The 19,198-nt window shown below is 36.1% G+C and overlaps 1 protein-coding gene across 1 annotated transcript in view; it reads left to right on the forward strand.

Moving 5' to 3' along the window:
- LOC106090474 (hemicentin-1) overlaps positions 1-19,198 on the forward strand; it is a 1,337,150-nt gene that overhangs the window by 245,956 nt on the left and 1,071,996 nt on the right. The window contains exon 2 of the mRNA XM_059367960.1: positions 18,584-18,643. The gene's annotated coding sequence lies outside the window, so the exon portion shown is untranslated. The remainder of the gene's footprint in view (positions 1-18,583; positions 18,644-19,198) is intronic.

Here is a 19,198-nt window from a genome sequence, read left to right on the forward strand (position 1 = left end):
AGAAGTCAAGACCCAAGATCGGTTTATATGGCAGCTGTATCAGGTTATGGACCGATTTGAACCATACTTGGCACAGTTGTTGGATGTCATTGCAAAACACGTCGTGAAAAATTTCATCCCAATCGGATAAGAATTGCGCACTCTAGAGGCTCAAGAAGTCAAGACCCAAGATCGGTTTATATGGCAGCTATATCAAAACATGGACCGATATGGCCCATTTACAATACCAACCGACCTACACTAATAAGAAGTATTTGTGCAAAATTTCAAGCGGCTAGCTTTACTCCTTCGGAAGTTAGCGTGCTTTCGACAGACAGACGGACGGACGGACGGACGGACGGACGGACGGACGGACGGACGGACGGACGGACGGACGGACGGACGGACAGACGGACGGACATGGCTAGATCGACATAAAATTTCACGACGATCAAGAATATATATACTTTATGGGGTCTCAGACGAATATTTCGAGTAGTTACAAACAGAATGACGAAATTAGTATACCCCCCATCTTATGGTGGAGGGTATAATGACAAAATTTCGTTTAAACCCAGTAAGAAAACTATTCTGGCAACCATTCTTTAGGTAGCTGTGGGAGAGATTTTGTATGCAAAAATGTCATTTTCGGATCTTTTTCTCCTCTTAATGTTGGAGTATGGTTAAAACCATCTACAAAGAGACAACTTTACATTCCCTTTATAGTATAGAGTCATTGTCATTGCACCAAATTGCAACATTGTATTATAATAAATTCATGTTGCAATTTCATTTTGGCGTCTTCTTTGTCTTATGATGGTGGAGCAGAAGGAGTAACAGTTTTTAATGGTTAAGGATGTCAAGAATGAGTAGAGTGGATGATATGACAATCACATGCAACATCAAGCGACCCAACAAGTAATTTGAATGCATTCATCTACCATGGTCTCGGTTAAAGGGTTATGAATAAAAGAGATTATAATCATTTAGCAGAAAATACGTATACTTCAGAATTGAGTATAAAATCTGTTAAGATGCCTACCAGTGACAAATCAAATCGCTTTAAAAACTAAAAACTCCTTACGGACACAGACAAATATTCGATGGATTTGTTTCACAAAATGATGGCCTAGTGTTGATAATGGGGTATACAAATGTTTGATACCTCTGGGAGGCGGAGATGCCTTGCCTTACATTTATTTGCTAAAATGCATTGTCTTCGATCGATGAAAGCGTCCTAACACATATTTGTTTGCTCTAGAAATTTCGTAAAGATTTTGTTCTCCCCTTTCCAGGTATTAAAAAATACCACATCTTGCCATTGGGTGAGTAGGACCCACATATAGAAACCTTTCATAAGGCCTATAATTCATCCTCAAAAAAACCAAAACAAACTCTAAACGTCCTTATATAAGCCCTTGTATCGAATCTTTTTCACTTTACAAATTCACTTCATTCAAAAGAATAAAAGAAAATCTTTAAGAGCAACTCTTCTTCATGTCTTGGCACTAGCAAACAAAAGATTAATAAGAACAAAAAGCAAGCCGATATCAAACACAAATTAGGCTTCTAACGAAGTCATTGTTCGATGTGCAATAGCCCAGTAGACAACACATTGCTTTAGCAAACAGAGAGTCAGTGGATCAAATCCCAGCTAAGGCAAATTAAGTTTACGAAAATGTAAAAAAAAAAAATAATTTTCGGAGATTCTAAAGAGAAACTTGTCAAATTAAGTTGTCTCTCTCAAATAAAATTGAGAGAGCATTATTGTTTTTATACCCACCACCGAAGGATGGGGGTGTATTCATTTTGTCATTCCGTTAGCAACACATCGAAATATCCATTTCCGACCCTATAAAGTATATATATTCTTGATCAGCGTAAAAATCTAAGTCGATCTAGACATGTCCGTCCGTCTGTCCGTCTGTCTGTTGAAATCACGCTACAGTCTTTAAAAATAGAGATATTGAGCTGAAATTTTGCACAGGTTCTTTTTTCGTCCATAAGCAGGTTAAGTTCGAAGATGGGCAATATCGGACTATATCTTCATATAGCCCCCATATAAACCGATCCGCCGATTTAGGGTCTTAGGCCCATAAAAGCCACATTTATTATCCGATTTTGCTGAAATTTGGGACAGTGAGTTGTGTTAGGCCCCTCAATATCCTTCGTCAATATGGTTCAGATCGGTCCAGATTTGGATATAGCTGCCATATAGACCGATCCTCCGATTTAGGGTCTTAAACCCATAAAATCCACATTTACTCTCCGATTTTGCTGAATTTTGGAACAGTGAGTTGTGTTAGGCCGCTCGACACCCTTCGTCAATTTGGCTCTGATCGGTTCAGATTTGGATATAGCTGCCATATAGACCGATCCTCCGATTTAGGGTCTTAGGCCTACAAAAGCCACATTTATTATCCGATTTTGTCGAAATTCGGGACAGTGAGTTGTGTTAGGCCCTTCGACGCCCTTCGTCAATTTGGCTGAGATCGGTTCAGATTTGGATATAGCTGCCATACAGACCGATCCTCCGCATTAGGGTCTTAGGCCCATAAAAGCCAAATTTATTATCCGATTTTGCTGAAATTCGGGACAGTGAGTTGTGTTAGGCCCTTCGACACCCTTCGTCAATTTGGCCCAGATCGGTTCAGATTTGGATATAGCTGCCATATAGACCGATCCTCAGATTTAGGGTCTTAGGCCCATGAAAGCCACGTTTATTATCCGATTTTGCTGAAATTTGGGACAGTGAGTTGTGTTAGGCCCTTCGAAACCCTTCGTCAATTTGGCCCAGATCGGTTCAGATTTGGATATAGCTGCCATATAGACCGATCCTCCGATTTAGGGTCTTAGGCCCATAAAAGCCGCATTTATTATCCGATTTTGCTGAAATTTGGGACAGTGAGTTGTGTTAGGCCCTTCGACACCCTTCGTCAATTTGGCCCAGATCGGTTCAGATTTGGATATAGCTGCCATATAGACCGATCCTCAGATTTAGGGTCTTAGGCCCATGAAAGCCACGTTTATTATCCGATTTTGCTGAAATTTGGGACAGTAAATTGTGTTAGGCCCTTTGATATCCCTCATCAATTTGGCGCAGATCGAACCAATTTTGGATATAGCTGCCATATAGACCGATCTCTCTTTTTAAGGTTTTAAGCCCATAAAAGGTGCATTTATCATCCGATGTCGCCGAAATTCAGGTATACAATTTTCACCGGATTTTGATGAAAGGTGGTTTACGTATATTCCCGAGGTGGTGGGTATCCAAAGTTCGGCCCGGCCGAACTTAACGCCTTTTTACTTGTTTTTTTTTTATTTTCCTACACGTTCAAAACCTCCTTCGGCATTCGGCCTTCTGTAAGCCCTACCCAGCAGAAAATATTGCACCCCTGGATGCTATAGTGTAAGTTAAAACTATTGTGATATTAGCATACACAGTTGCTACCGGCGATATGTATGATTTTTGTAGGCGATGTCCCACTTAAATGCGATTGTTTAAAAATACAAAATGCGCTTCTTGTTTAACATCAAAAATTGAACATTATCAGCACAAATTTAATTTGCGTTTTTCATGCAAGTAAAGTTTTCAATGAAAACACCGTTTATGCCCCATAAAATAAATGATTTTTTTTTATTTTGTTTTTATTTTTAGTGTGTAATTAAAAACAAGTAGGAGCGTGCTAAGTTCGGCCGGGCCGAATCTTATATACCCTCCACCATGGATCGCATGTGTCGAGTTCTTTGCACAGTATCTCTTTTAAGGCAAACAAAGAATAATGAATATGGACGGAGGAGGGGCTATATCAAGTTATAGTCCGATTCTGGGCTCAAGAAGCAAAATCGGGAGATCGGTTTATATGGGAGCTGTGTCAAGCTATAAATCGATTCAGACCATATAGCACACATATGTTGAAGGCCATGGGAGAACCCGTTTTACAAAATTTGTGCCAACTCGGACGAGAATTGCGCTGTCTAGAGGCTCAAGAACTCAAGACCCGGTTTATATGGCAGCTATATCAGGATATGGACCGATTTGGACCATACTTCGCATAAATGTTGGAAGTGTTACCAAAAACATTACGGGCAAAATTACAGTCAAATCGGATAGGAATTGCGCCTACTAAAAACTCAAGAAGTCAAGACCCAAGATCGGTTTATATAGCAGCTATATCAAAATTTTAGTCAAATTGGATGAGAAGTGCGCCCTCTAGAGGCAAAAGAAGACGAGACCCTAGAAGGTTTACATGACAGCTATATCTAAACATGAACCAATTTGGCCCATTTACAATCCCAACCGACCTACAACAATAAGAAGCATTCGTGCAAAATTTCAAGCGGCTGCACTACTCCTTCAAAAGTTAGCGGACATGGCTAGTTCGACTTAAAATGTCACGGCGATCAATAATATATACTTTATGGGGTCTTAGACGCATATTTCGAGGTGTTACAAACAGAATTTTAGTATAATTAGTATACCCCCATCCTATGGTGGAGGGTGTAAGAAATTGTCATTAGTATACAAAGCTCAGTCTCAGATGGATTTTTATACTAATTAATTAAAAAAATATATGAAATAAAATAAAAGTATTTAAATTTGAATTCAGTCTCTTTTAAGAATACTGCCTTAAAAAGTATAAAACAGCAACAAAAGATAAAACACAACACGCGCGATATCCTTTTTGCCCGTGATCGCAAATTCAACTGAAGATATTAAACTCTATTTAAAGCACGCGGATAAAGATCGGGTCAATTTCTAGCTTTCGTGAAGCACGAATTAGATGGAAAAAGTGTACAAAGCTCAGTCTCAGATGGCTTTTTATAGCAATTAATTAAAAAAATAAATGAAATAAAATAAAAGTATTTAAATTTGAATTCAGTCTCAAAATCTTTTAAGAATACTGCCTTAAAAAGTATAAAACAGCAACAAAAGATAAAACACAACACGCGCGATATTCTTTTTGCCCGTGATCGCAAATTCAACTGAAGATATTAAACTCTATTTAAAGCACGCGGATAAAGATCGGGTCAATTTCTAGCTTTCGTGAAGCACGAATTGTTTTACTTGATCTTGATCAATGAGCTCAAAACACTATTAGCATACACTACCGCTGATCAGAAGCAATATGGATGCAAAACAAATTCGTCTTTACAATACTTTGAAGCCCTGTTTCACGCAAACCCTATGTAATAGATTACCCTTATATTACGATTCCCTTTTCACAACCCTTTGTATAATACCAAGTAGTTCTTACTTCACAAGACATGGGTAACTTGCAAAAGATATTTTTGCTGTCTTACTCTGAAACCATAAACAAAAGCTTTATCTCTGGTATATGAGTGGAATGGTAAAATAGTGGGTGCACCTACGCCGCTGCCAAGAACCTCTAAACTACTTTCGAAAATGTATACAAACATCATATATTGTACTTTGTCATTTGAGAACGTTAACAAAATATGTAACCGACGAATGACACACAAAATCTTATGGAAATTCTTTTGGTTCGTGAAAAAATGCTCTGAGACATGTTTCAGTAACACTCATATACACTCAAGAGCATACTTGAAGTGACAATGTAAAAGACGGAAGCGGAAGCTATCTCTTTTGGCGTAGACAAAGATATATTTTATTCTTATTATTTAAGTTTATACTAAATGCTTTTATTATTTAAATATTAGTAACTGCTTTTGAAATGCAAAACGATGAGATAATAGAGACATGAAAACAAGTAAGAAGCCATTAAGGTGGCTACTCACCTCGAATTTATATATAATAACCATATTCTGTGGAAACTTCACCATTTAGGAATCCTATATCAAAATATAGTTTAGATCAGACCGGAAGCAGTCTATTAGAACTCACAGTGTCAAATTTTAGCAAAACCACCAAAAAAATACTCCATTAATGGGCCCAACAACTTCAATCGGGAGATCGATCCATATGGGGGCTATAGCCAAATCAGCTCACTAATACAAATTTCAGCCAAATCTGCTTAAAAGATGTGCATTTGATGGATTTAATACCTAAAATTGGAAGTTGATTTTCATAGAAAATTTTCTCAAAATTAAATATACATTAATCATTTTGTCAAACTGGTTTTTCATAACAAATAAATTTTCTTAGAACATTATGTGAAAATTTGATTTTCATAAAAAATTTTTTTAGAATTTGATTTTGACTAAAATTTGTTTTTCATTTGTTTTTCACCGAAATTTATTTTTCATGAGTCGAACTTAAAATCTCGTTTCGAATAAATAATACTTTTTCGTTTAAACGCCTTGACCACATATTGTACCCCAGTGTCGTTAAAAAGTTATACCTCTGTGGCTGAAGCAAATGCGTTTTATTGTTTTCACTAAATTTATCGTTCTTCCAGATCTCGTTTTTCCATCTAAGTGCAAGACTGTTATCGTATTTTCTAAGCATTCAACGCAGGCAGTGTAGCAGGAGGAGGAGAAGTAGCAACGGATGTGAGTTCTTCAGTCTATGAGCTTGTGACATTGTTTGGAATTTTGTGGTATTTTAACGTACCAAGAAATTGTCTATTTCCGCATTTCAAGCATAGAATGTGGTGGAATGGCTGTGTGCCGCACGTATGCAGTCATTGTCTTTAAAGTGTGAATGCTCATATATGAGTGAACACACACATATTCTTAAATAAAATGAAGGGTTTAATTCATTAAGGCTTGCATACTTTTGGGCGTCATTAATGAAATCTGATTGCAGCTGAGATTAAGACAGTTCATATTATGTGATGTCTTTAAAGTGAATGATGGTTTTTGTTGCACAATTCTGTTTGTTGAATTAATTAAGGAAATTAAAGAAGTAGCTGAAGTGAATTAAGAAACTTTTTGATAAAATTAATTAAACTATTTTTTAAGTAGAACTTTGACGTCAATTTCTATTAACATTCAACAATCGATAGCATTTTTTGGAAATTATGCATTGATAAAATGGTTTTAAGTACCAAATTTCTCAACTTTTTCAATCAAAATCCAAATTTTTTCCAAATTAAATGATGATAAATTTTTCGATAAAAATAAAAATATGAAAGAAATTTTTGAAAAAATCTAATTTTTAAAAAATAAATTTTGTTATGTTGATGATGTTAGTCGACCTTTATTATTCACTTTTGCTATTATTTAGTTCAAGCTCGGGGTCTTTGTTTTCTTATTTCTTTATAATATATCGAAATTTCGAGTAGGAGTAGGAGTATGAGTTGGAGTAGGAGTATGAGTAGGATTAGGAGTAGGAGTAGGAGTAGGAGTAGGAGTAGGAGTAGGAGTAGGAGTAGGAGTAGGAGTAGGAGTAGGAGTAGGAGTAGGAGTAGGAGTAGGAGTAGGAGTAGGAGTAGGAGTAGGAGTAGGAGTAGGAGTAGGAGTAGGAGTAGGAGTAGGAGTAGGAGTAGGAGTAGGAGTAGGAGTAGGAGTAGGAGTAGGAGTAGGAGTAGGAGTAGGAGTAGGAGTAGGAGTAGGAGTAGGAGTAGGAGTAGGAGTAGGAGTAGGAGTAGGAGTAGGAGTAGGAGTAGGAGTAGGAGTAGGAGTAGGAGTAGGAGTAGGAGTAGGAGTAGGAGTAGGAGTAGGAGTAGGAGTAGGAGTAGGAGTAGGAGTAGGAGTAGGAGTAGGAGTAGGAGTAGGAGTAGGAGTAGGAGTAGGAGTAGGAGTAGGAGTAGGAGTAGGAGTAGGAGTAGGAGTAGGAGTAGGAGTAGGAGTAGGAGTAGGAGTAGAAGGAGTACCACCGCCATGGATTCTGCTAAAAATTTATACAAATTAACCAAACTTCTATCAAACCTAAATTTAAAGTTTCTAGGAACCGAACAAGAAGTCAAATCAGCAGATCGGTTTATATGGGAGCTATACCAGGTTACGAACCGATTAAAAAAAATTTTAGCTTAATCGAACAAAAATAGGATAAAAATAGCTTCCAGGGTTCAAGAAGTCAAATCGGGAGATCGGTTTATATGGAAGCTATATCATGTTATAAACTGATTTGGACTGTACATGGCACAGTTGTTAGAAGTCATAACGGAACACTATCTGCAAAATTTTAGTAATATCTGACGAAAATTGTGCCTTCCAGGGCTCAAGAAGTCAAATCGGAAGATCGGTTTATATGGGAGCTATATCAGGTTATAAACCGATTTGGACTGTGCGTGGCATAGTTGTTGGAAGTCATAACAGAACACTATCTGCATAGTTGTAGCCAATTCGGACAAAAATGGGGGGTTCCAGAGCTCAAGCAGTCAAATCGGGAGATCGGTTCATATATAGAATCTATATCCATTTGCAGTTCCCAACGACCTACATGAATAGCAAGTATTTGTGCAAAATATCAAGCGACTAGCATTATGCGTTAGACCGCTATCGTGATTTTGACGGATGGACGGACAGACGGATACGGCTAGATCGAATAAAAATGCCGGGACGATCAAGAATTTATTTACTTAGATCAATATTTCGAGGTGTTACAAATGGAATGACCTATCCTATGGTGGTGGGTATAAAAAGAATCTAAATGTCAAGAGAGTCGTCCTACTGCAGTTTGACGTTTGGGTATCCTATACCAATAAGGACTTAGAAGCTACATTCGGGAAAGATAATATTAATTATCTATCTATGCTCCCCAACTCCTAAGCCCATCCCAAGAGGACATATTTAGGTATCAGAATACTATGAGACTAAGAAAAATTAAGTTTGGGTACTCCAGAAACTGATACCGAAATATAGGCTCGTGTGCCGCGATGATCGTCATAACCGTCTTGCGTATATTTTGTTTGATTTATTGAAATTAATTAGAAAGCTACGTATGAACCGGACACCCGCTTTGCACTAAGTTTGCAGGCCGTCTCACACCTAACGCCCATGCAGACACCTTAGGAAAATAAAAAAGGGAGCTAGTGTCAGCTAGCTTTCTAGTTTCTGGTGAAATATTGATATGGAATCTTTGGATCTTCCTTTCTTTTTAAAATTTTTTCCGTCTAAAATTTTTATCTTTTCCTATTTAAGTCATTGCTCTTGAAAACTAAAACCAGCCGCTTAATCGTAATCTCCCATTACCCTGCCTCTTGCTGATACTAAAGGAAATAAATTTTATGAAGCTTAGGTACGAATTTGTTAAATTGTGAATATTTATCCTCAGTCTACATTTTGTTGCTTGCAGTTTCCATGCGGCCATTGTTCTTTCAGTCAATTTGTCTTCTAGAGAAAAACCACAAAATAGTTGTAAAGTTGATTGTTGGCATAGTGTCCCATAGTAGTGGTTGGCTATTGTTTGCAATTCTGGCACAGAGTTTAAGTCACCAGATATATGACTTTGTTGGCTGTTATAATTATTGTCATGTTTGTTGTCTCTTTTGCGAACAAAGTCTGATGGGAGCATGGGTTTTAAGTGTTTTAAGGGTTTCTTCAGCCTGCCCAGTTGAGCTTGCATTGATGGCAAAGACCTTTATTACCATCAAGAGGATAATGATAATGATGTTGCAGTTGTAAAATTTATTGTTCAAAATTTGTTGTATGTTTGCTGCTCTCTTTGCCATTGCTCTTCTAGACTCATGAACATGGCTTGCCAGTGTAGGACCAGCGGTTGGAGCTGAGGGCATTAAGGTCAATTTTTAAACCGGAAGGATTACAAGGACTAGACTAGGAAATATGCAATTTTCCTTAATAATGCGAGTGCAAACGAAATGCTTAACCTTAAGAATGTAATGTCATTTAAACCCGTGTCTTTGGTTTCCTATTAACCCCGTTAAGAAATTGTAACCAGCTGTGCTCTTGTTTTCTCTATGATGTTACTTGCAATGTTATATCCTGCATCCAAAATGAGATTAAACTCATTGTCATTCCCACCATCATTTGTGTGCCATAAGAAGGGGAAAATTAGAAATTCAAGTACAAAATGATGCCACTTCTTTGTGTCTGCAAGTATGTCTTCAGAACTCTTCGCATGGAAAAAGGAGTTTCGAGTGTTTTGTTAAAAGTGCACTTGATCCGCCCATTAAGCCAAGGAATTGTCTGCATAGTCATTGGCAGTGTTGCCATATGTTGAAAAATTGCTCAAATTATATTTTTGCCTAAAATTGATTTCTGACAAACTAGTTTATAGAGAATTTATGAATCAGTTTTAAAAAAAACTTTTTTAAAAAAACAAATCAAATTTAACAGAACATAAATGTAATCCACAAAATTGTCCAAATTTGTTTTTCGTAGGAAATTTTTTCGTAAATTCATATCCACTATAAACGTATCTATTAAGAAAACGTAATTTGCTGTGCATTGAAAATTTGATTTTAACAAAAACCCTTACATACCCTCCATCATGGATTTCATTTGTCAAGTTCTTTGCACGGTTTCTCTTTACAGGCTGAAACTAAAAACATATTATTGGAGATCTTGAAATAAGTCGCCGTGTAATTTTTGTATGCCTGGATAAGAATGGCCCCCTCTATACTCTCAAGAAGTATATTCGGGAGATTGGTTTTTATGGGAGCTATATCAGGTTTAGCACCGACTAGCACCATCCTTGGTATATATATTGGAAAAAGTCATTTTGCAAAATTTCAGCTAAACCAGATAAGAATTGTGCCGTCTAGAAGCTGAAGAAGTATAATCGGGTGATTGGTTTACATGGGAACTATATTCAGCCGATTCAGACTATGGGTAAGCTAACTGTTGGAGGTCATAAGAGAAACCATCGTGCGAATTTTATCTAAATCGGATAAGAATTGCGCCCTATACAGGCTCAAGAAGCATAATCGGGAAATTGTTTTATAAGATTTGGACAGATTCGGACCATACATGGTACATCTGTTAAATGTCATAGAAAAATTGATAATGTAAAGTTTCAGCCAAATCAAATAAGAATGGCGCTCTCTTAAAGCTCAAGAAGCTATATATGCTATAGACCCCATAATGTATATATATTCTTGAACGTCTCGACATTCTGAGTCGATCTAGCCATATCCGTCCGCCAGTCCGTTTGTCGAAATCACGCGGCTAGTTTAACGCGGTCGAACGCATAGCTCCCATAAAGACCGATCTCCCGATTTGACATTTTAAGCCCCTGGAAACCGCAATTTTTGTCCGATTAAGCTAAAATTTGGTATATAGTGTTCTGTTATGACTTCCAATAACTGTGTTAAGTACATCCGAAATCGGTCTGTAACTTGATATAGCTCCATATAAACCCATCTCCCGATTAAACTTCTTGAGTCCTTCCAAGCCGCAATTTTTGTCAACTTTGGCTGAAGTTTTGCATGTAGTGTTCTGTTATGACTTTCAACAACTGTACTTAGTAAAGTCCAAATCGGTCTATAACCCGGTATAGCTCCCATATAAACCAATCTCCCGATTTGACTTCTTGAGCCCTTACAAGCACCAATTTTTGTCTGATTCGGCTGAAATTTTGCATGCGGTGTTTCGTTACGACTTGTGCCAAGTATGGTACAAACAACTGTGCCAAATATGGTCAAAATCAGTCTATAACTCCCAAAACAAACCGGTCTTTCGATTATCCTTGTTCGGTTTCTAGAAGCTTTAATTTGTGCCCTTCAACCAAGTTTAGTTTGTAAAGGGTGATTTTTTAGGAACTATAGGAAAGTTAAAAAAAAACTCATAAAATTCGGAAAAATGCACGAAATCTTTATATGAATCGATAGTACGGTCCAAAATATTCAATGTTTGAAGATTATTTACTTTAAATTAATTAAGTAAATAAATTTACTTTATTTTATTCTATTCTATTTTATTTACCCACCACCCACGGATTGGGTATATTCATTTTGTCATTCCGTTTGCAACACATCGAAATATCCATTTCACACCCTATAAAGTACACTTATTCTTGAACGTCATAAAAAACTAAGACGATCTAGTGAAATCCGTCCGTCTGTCTGTTTAAATTACGCTACAGTCCTTAAACATAAAGATATTGAGCTGAAACTTTGCACAGATTCAAAATTCCCTAAGTTCAAAAATGGGCTATATCGGACTTTGTCTTGATATAGCCTCCATATAAACCGATCTGTCGATTTAAAGGCCAATAAAATCCATATTTATTATCCGATTTTGGTGAGTTGTGTTAGACCAATCGACGTCCTTCTTTTGCTTGGCCCATATCAGATTTGGCTTCATAAAAGGCGCATTTATTTTCCGACCTTATTTTATTATACCCTCCACCATAGAATGGGGGTATACTAATTTCGTCATTCTGTTTGTAACTCCTCGAAATATTCGACTCAGACTCCAGAAAGTACATATAAATTCTTGATAGTCATGACTTTTTATTGTCGATCTACCCATTTCTGTCCGTCCGTCTGTCTGTCGAAAGCACGCTAACTATCGAAGGAGTAAAACTAGCAGCTTGAAATTTTGCACAAATACATCTAGAAGGTGTAGGTCCGTTGGGATTGTAAATGCAACATATCGGTCCATGTTTTGATATAGATGCCACATAAACCGATCTTGAATCTTGACTTCTTGAGCCACTACAGGGCGCAATTTTTATCCGATTGGATGGAATTTTATATGAAGATTTTTTTTATGATTTCCAACAACTGTGCTTAGTATGGTTGAAATCGATCCATAACCTGATATAGCTGTCATTGGATTTGGATTTGGATTTGGATTTGGATTTGGATTTGGATTTGGATTTGGATTTGGATTTGGATTTGGATTTGGATTTGGATTTGGATTTGAATTTGGATTTGGATTTGGATTTGGATTTGGATTTGGATTTGGATTTGGATTTGGATTTGGATTTGGATTTGGATTTGGATTTGGATTTGGATTTGGATTTGGATTTGGATTTGGATTTGGATTTGGATTTGGATTTGGATTTGGATTTGGATTTGGATTTGGATTTGGATTTGGATTTGGATTTGGATTTGGATTTGGATTTGGATTTGGATTTGGATTTGGATTTGGATTTGGATTTGGATTTGGATTTGGATTTGGATTTGGATTTGGATTTGGATTTGGATTTGGATTTGGATTTGGATTTGGATTTGGATTTGGATTTGGATTTGGATTTGGATTTGGATTTGGATTTGGATTTGGATTTGGATTTGGATTTGGATTTGGATTTGGATTTGATTTGATTTGATTTGATTTGATTTGATTTGATTTGATTTGATTTGATTTGATTTGATTTGATTTGATTTGATTTGATTTGATTTGATTTGATTTGATTTGATTTGATTTGATTTGATTTGATTTGATTTGATTTGATTTGATTTGATTTGATTTGATTTGATTTGATTTGATTTGATTTGATTTGATTTGATTTGATTTGATTTGATTTGGTTTAATTTTATTTTATTTTAAATATTTTTTTTTTAAATAACGGCAACACTCTTTCCTATCATCGCCATCATCTGCTGAATTACGATTATCGGCCGCCAGTGTCTTTGTCGGTATGATGGCATCTAGCATGAGTAAGGCTCCATTTAGCATTGTTAGTTACAACCCAACCAAAAATGAAAAAAGCCATTGCTTTGCCTCAGTTGACTTAGAGAGAAAGAGCCTTGAGGTATGGAAATGGAAAACATTTTTTGAATTCCTAAAAAACCCACGCAATCCCAAAATAACACAAGAAATATTGTCCTTGGTACTTTTGGTCTAGCCAATGTTACAATAAAGATGTCGTCGTCATCGTCTCTGTTGCTACAGCCGCAGTTTCCCTTACTTTGTAGTCGTTCGAAATTTACATTTAATTAGGAATTTAGCTTTGGCGAAAAATTGCATGCTAAACGACAAAACATTATCCTTTCGCTGCCTTTGCTAATGCACAGTTCTTCAACTCAATGACAATGGCAGGAACAAAGCGCCAGCAAGGAATCTGGGGATCAAACAAAAGCCAGGATCCTTGCTAAGTACCTAGGAAACTTTGCTGTAAAAGCTTACATCATGTTAAGGCATTAAGGAAATAATTTTTGCGTTTCCTTCAAAGAAATTTCCCTCTTTCTACGTTATATTGTGTGCTTTGTAACAATTTTCTGTTTATCCTTTAAACAAAAAAGAATTTTTCAAGTAATCTTTTGGCAATCTACGTTTGTGTGAGAGAGAGTGTAAGTGCGTAGGTGGCATATCATAAAGACATTTAGATATTTTTCACCTTTCATTTAGCAAGATTTGTGCAAGTGCTGGGTGTGTGATTTGGTGTTACTTTTTCTTATTGTTGAATAATTTCCATACCAAATATTTGTGGCCTTAAGATATTTTCGCCCAAATAAAACACAAATCCGAAACGAATTTTTCCAAATAACAGGCATTTGGGGTTCTGATAAGAACATAGGAATTTTGTAACAAATGAATGTCCGTTTTCTTGTTCTTGCTTGTATAAGTGTGTGTAAAAAAAGCTTATGATCCTTAAATGGTGCATGGGTTTGGAGAAGAGGATTTCGTTTGTAATTCTTTCCAGAATGTACAAATATTTGTTTACGAGTAGGTAAGAAGTATTTTTACGGAAATGGGATTTCGAAAGATTAAATGAGAACTTGACCCTTATCCAGGATTATCGACAAAGGGGTTTCCTGTGCACAATATATTTTGCGATATAGAAAATTTTGAGGCGTTGCTACTCTTTTTATTTATCCTTGTAAGCTAAAAGCAACAAAATACTAAAGTCAATTGAAGTTCTTCGACAAAAGTTGTATTTTAGATTTTGTCGCAATAATGAAACGACATTTATGTGATAGTGAAAAATTATTTATGGGAATTCATATGAGGCAGTAATAAGATATCCTTTCGACTAAGAAACGGTGGAACATAAATTTGCCGAGCATCAAGAATCAAATCAACTCTTTCGCGAAGAAAATGGTACTAAAAGTACTTTTCCAAAAGAAAAGGGTATAAAAGCTGCTGTTTACCGAAGTCAAACAAAGGATTCTATTTACCCTTCTTTATGGAAGGGGTACTAAAACCACTCAATCCCAAAGGCGAGGTTACTAACAGAACCCCTTCCCAAGTGATTTAAGGGTATTAAGATTACCCTTTAGCAAATGAATAAAAGGTATTAAGACTATTCTTTAGCCAATGAATTAAGGTTATTAGGATTATACTTTAGCAAATGAATTAATGGGATTAAGACTACCCTTAGACAATGAATTAAAGGTATTAAGACTATCCTTTAGCAAAATAATTAAGAGTATTAAGGCTATCTTTAATAAATGAATTAAGGGTATTAAGACTACCCTTTAGCAAATGAACGAGTATTAAGACTACCCTTTAACAAATCAAAGGGTAAAAAGACTACGCTTTAGCAAATGAAATAGTATTAAGACTACCCTTTAGCAAATGAAAGCTAAAAAAACCACCCTTTAGCAAATGAAAGGGTATAAGGACTATCCTTTATCAAATGTAAGGGTATTAGGACTACTCTTTAGCAAATGGGAGGTTATTAAGACTACCCTTTAGCGAATTAAAGGCTACTAAGACTACCCTTTATCAAATGAAAGGGTATTAACACTACCCTTTATCAAATGAAAGGGTATTAACACTACCCTTTATCAAATGAAAGGGTATTAACACTACCCTTTATCAAATGAAAGGGTATTAACACTACCCTTTATCAAATGAAAGGGTATTAACACTACCCTTTATAAAATGAAAGGTTTTTGTACCCACCACTATAGGATGGGGTATACCAATCTAGACATTCCGTTTGTAACTCCTCCAAATATTGATCTGCGACCCCATAAAGTATATACATTCTTGATCATCTCGATATTCTGATTCAATCTAGACATGTCCGTCCATCTGTCGAAATCACGATAGCGGTTGAAAGCGTAAAGCTAGCCACTTCAAATTTTGCGTAGATACTTAATATTGATGTAGGTCGTTGGGGATTGCAAATGGGCCATATAAAGACTTCCATTTAGCAAATTAATGGGTAGTAAGACTACCCTTTCAGCAAATGGGAAGATATTAAGACTACGCTTTAGCAAATGAATGGGTATTAAGACTAACCTTTAGCAAATGAAAGGGTATTAAGACTACTCCTCATCAAATGAAAGACTACCCTTTAGGAAATGGGAGGGTATTGAGACAACCCCTTAGCAAATGTAAGGGTGTTAAGATTACCGTTTAGGAGGGTATTTAAATTACACTTTTGCAAATGAAAGGGTATTAAGGCTTCCCTTTAGCAAGATTTCCATTTAGCAAATGAAAGGTTATTAAGACAACCCTTTAGCAAATTGGAGGGTATTAAGACTACCATTAAGCAAATGGAAGGTTATAAGACTACACTTTAGCAAATGGCAAGTTATTAAGACTTCCTTTTAGCAAATGAAAGGGTATTAAGATTGTCATTTAGCAAATGAGAGGAAATTTAGACTACCCTTTACCAAATGAAAGGGTATTAAGACTACCCTTTAGCAAATGAGTGACTATTAAGACTACCCTTTAGCAAATGTTAGGATGTTAAAACTACCATTTGCAAATTGGAGGGTATTTAAATTACGATATTAAGACTACCCTTTCGCAAATGGGAGGGTATTAAAACTTCCCCTTAGCAAATGGAAGGTTATAAGACTACACTTTATCAAATGGGAGGTTATAAAGAGGCTAATCTTTACAAATGGGAGGGTAATTAGGCTATCCTTTAGGTTATAAGGATATAAGACTACATTTTAGAAAGAACAGGTACTAAAAATAAGCCTTAAAAATAAGTGTTACTAATACTACCACTTTCCAATGGAAATCGTATAAAAACTACCCTTTTTCAAAGGAAAGGGTTCTGAGACACCCTTTACTCGAAGGAAGCTACTAAATCTACCGTTTCCCAATTAAAAGGGTTCTGCAACAAACCTTTCGCAAAGGGTACTAAACTAAACTTTCACAAAACAAAGGGTACTAAAATTACACTCATAGAAAAATTTTTGCTGAAAATTGCAAACACTGTCTGCTGAATATTAGTAGTTAATTTTGCTGCTATTATAGCAGCAGTTCTGCTATTACAGAGGAGCAGGCTTACTGCTAAAAGGTCTGTTGTTTGCTGAAAGAGACTGTTGGAAGAAAAAATAAAATACAAATGCATATGTGTAAGTATGAATGGATGTTTATAAACAACCACTGAATGTATACTTTCCTTAATTTTTTTTTTCTTCAAATAAAGATACAAAAGGCCATGCCAGTCATGTACACATTAGTAGAGCAATAACAAAAAATGCGATCGAGCTCATCAGATTTTTGTACTTAATACAGCAGATTTTGTTTGCGGATTTGGCTGACCGAAATATTTAATAATACAGCAGTCCCATGTTTGCTGAAACAGCAGTAAAGTCTGCATTCCCATTTTCAGCATACAAAAATTAGGTACTGAAATTACCCTTTTACAAGGAAAGGGTAATAAAATTACCCTTTTACAAGGAAAGGGTAATAAAATTACCCTTTTACAAAGAAAGGGTACTAAAAATTCCTTTTTCCAGAGAAAAGATTTGAAGCACTACCCTTTCTTGAGAAGTGTAAGTCTACCAGAACTACCCCTAACCTCTAACAAAAAAACCTTTTGCAATGAAAAGTGTAATAAAACTTCCTTAATCCAAAAAAGGTACTAAAGCTATCCTTTTCCAAAGAAAAAGTACTTAAGCTTCACTCATAGAATAGCAGTTCTCTTAGTAGTTCTGCTATGACAGCAGTAATACTGCAATTTCAGAGAAGCATGCTTACTGCTGAAAAGTCGGTTGTTTGCTAAAAATGACTGCTGCTAAATTATGAAGGGGATGTTAGAGGAAACCAGTAAAAGAGTGCTATGTTCGGCCGGGCAGAATCTTGTGAACCCACCACCATAGATTCTGCTAAAAATTTAAAGGGCATAATTTATTTATTCTACATACCAAACATCTGTCAAACCAGCAAAAATTAAAGTTTCTAGGAAGTGAGCAAGGATGATAGTCAGACCGGTTTATATGGGAGCTATATCTGCTTATAGACCGATTTGGCGCAGTTGTTGAAATCCATAACAGAACACCATAGGCAAAATTTCAGCCATATCGAATAAAAATCGCGGCTTGGAAGGGCCCTGGAAGTTCTTGACCGATGTGGACCGTACTTGGCATTGTTATTGAGAGTCATAACAGAACACTATGTGAAAAATTTCAGCCAAATCGAATGAAAATTGAGGCTTCCTGGGGCTCAAGAAGTCAAATTGGGAGATCGGTTTATGTGGGAGTTATATCCAAATCTGAACCGATATGACATTTGCAATCTCCATCGATCTACATCAATACTAAGTATCTGTGCAGAATTTCAAGCGGGTAGCTTAACGCGTTCGACCTCTATCGTGATTTCGACAGACGGACGGACGGACATGGCTAGATCGACTCAGAATGTCGAGACGATCAAGAATATATATACTTTATGAGGTCCTAGACCAATATTTCGAAGTGTTACAAACGGAATGATATTTTAAGTTGAAACTAAATTTTTGTTTTTGTACAAAGCCTTCCGTTTCCATTAAGAGTAAATCATTATACAAACCTTGAGCTCGCCCGCATCCCTTCAAAAGCTATGGTATATTTTCTTTTTTCACTCCGTTTTGTTTTGGTAAAATATACAAAAGTTTTTAATAAACCTATTTACTACTTACTTTTTCTTTTTCTTACAGATATTTTGGATACTGAAGCTGCAAATCGTATTTCATCCTTTTTGGTCTAGATAAAAAAAGGTAAGAAATGTTTTTGGTTATGGGGGCGAACTTGGTGGTGAACCTGCCTGTGAAACTTTTAAGAGTTCGAATCAATAATAGATTCTATATTTAAAATAGAAATAATTACCATAATACTTTTTATACATTATCTTAGCCGTAAGCTGCTCATATTATTAGGGGATCTATCACTATTGAAGACCTATTTTAAATTCCATGTATAAAGGGTAAATGTTTTATTGTTAAATAAACCTAAATCCTATTTCGTTATAATCTTACCTTCGAACTTGGCAGTAGTACATGTTAAGTATATTTTAGTGAAATCTCTTGAGAAAAGCAAAAACTAAATACTCTTCTTAGCACAAAACAATTCAGGTTGTTTAATATCTGAAAATGAATATTCCATTCAATTGCATATAAACTATCCCTTCGATCCGTTAGTGCAATGGGAAGAAATGAAAAATACCAGTTCGAACAAATTCTTAGGGTATCCTTGTGCCCAGCAATTGAATTTCCCTCTTGCAGCAACAAAAGCCATTGAAATTGTAAAGAATTTTTCCAATTCAATTCAATGGA

Source organism: Stomoxys calcitrans, chromosome 1 (genome assembly GCF_963082655.1).
Source record: "Stomoxys calcitrans chromosome 1, idStoCalc2.1, whole genome shotgun sequence".
NCBI lineage: Eukaryota > Metazoa > Arthropoda > Insecta > Diptera > Muscidae > Stomoxys > Stomoxys calcitrans.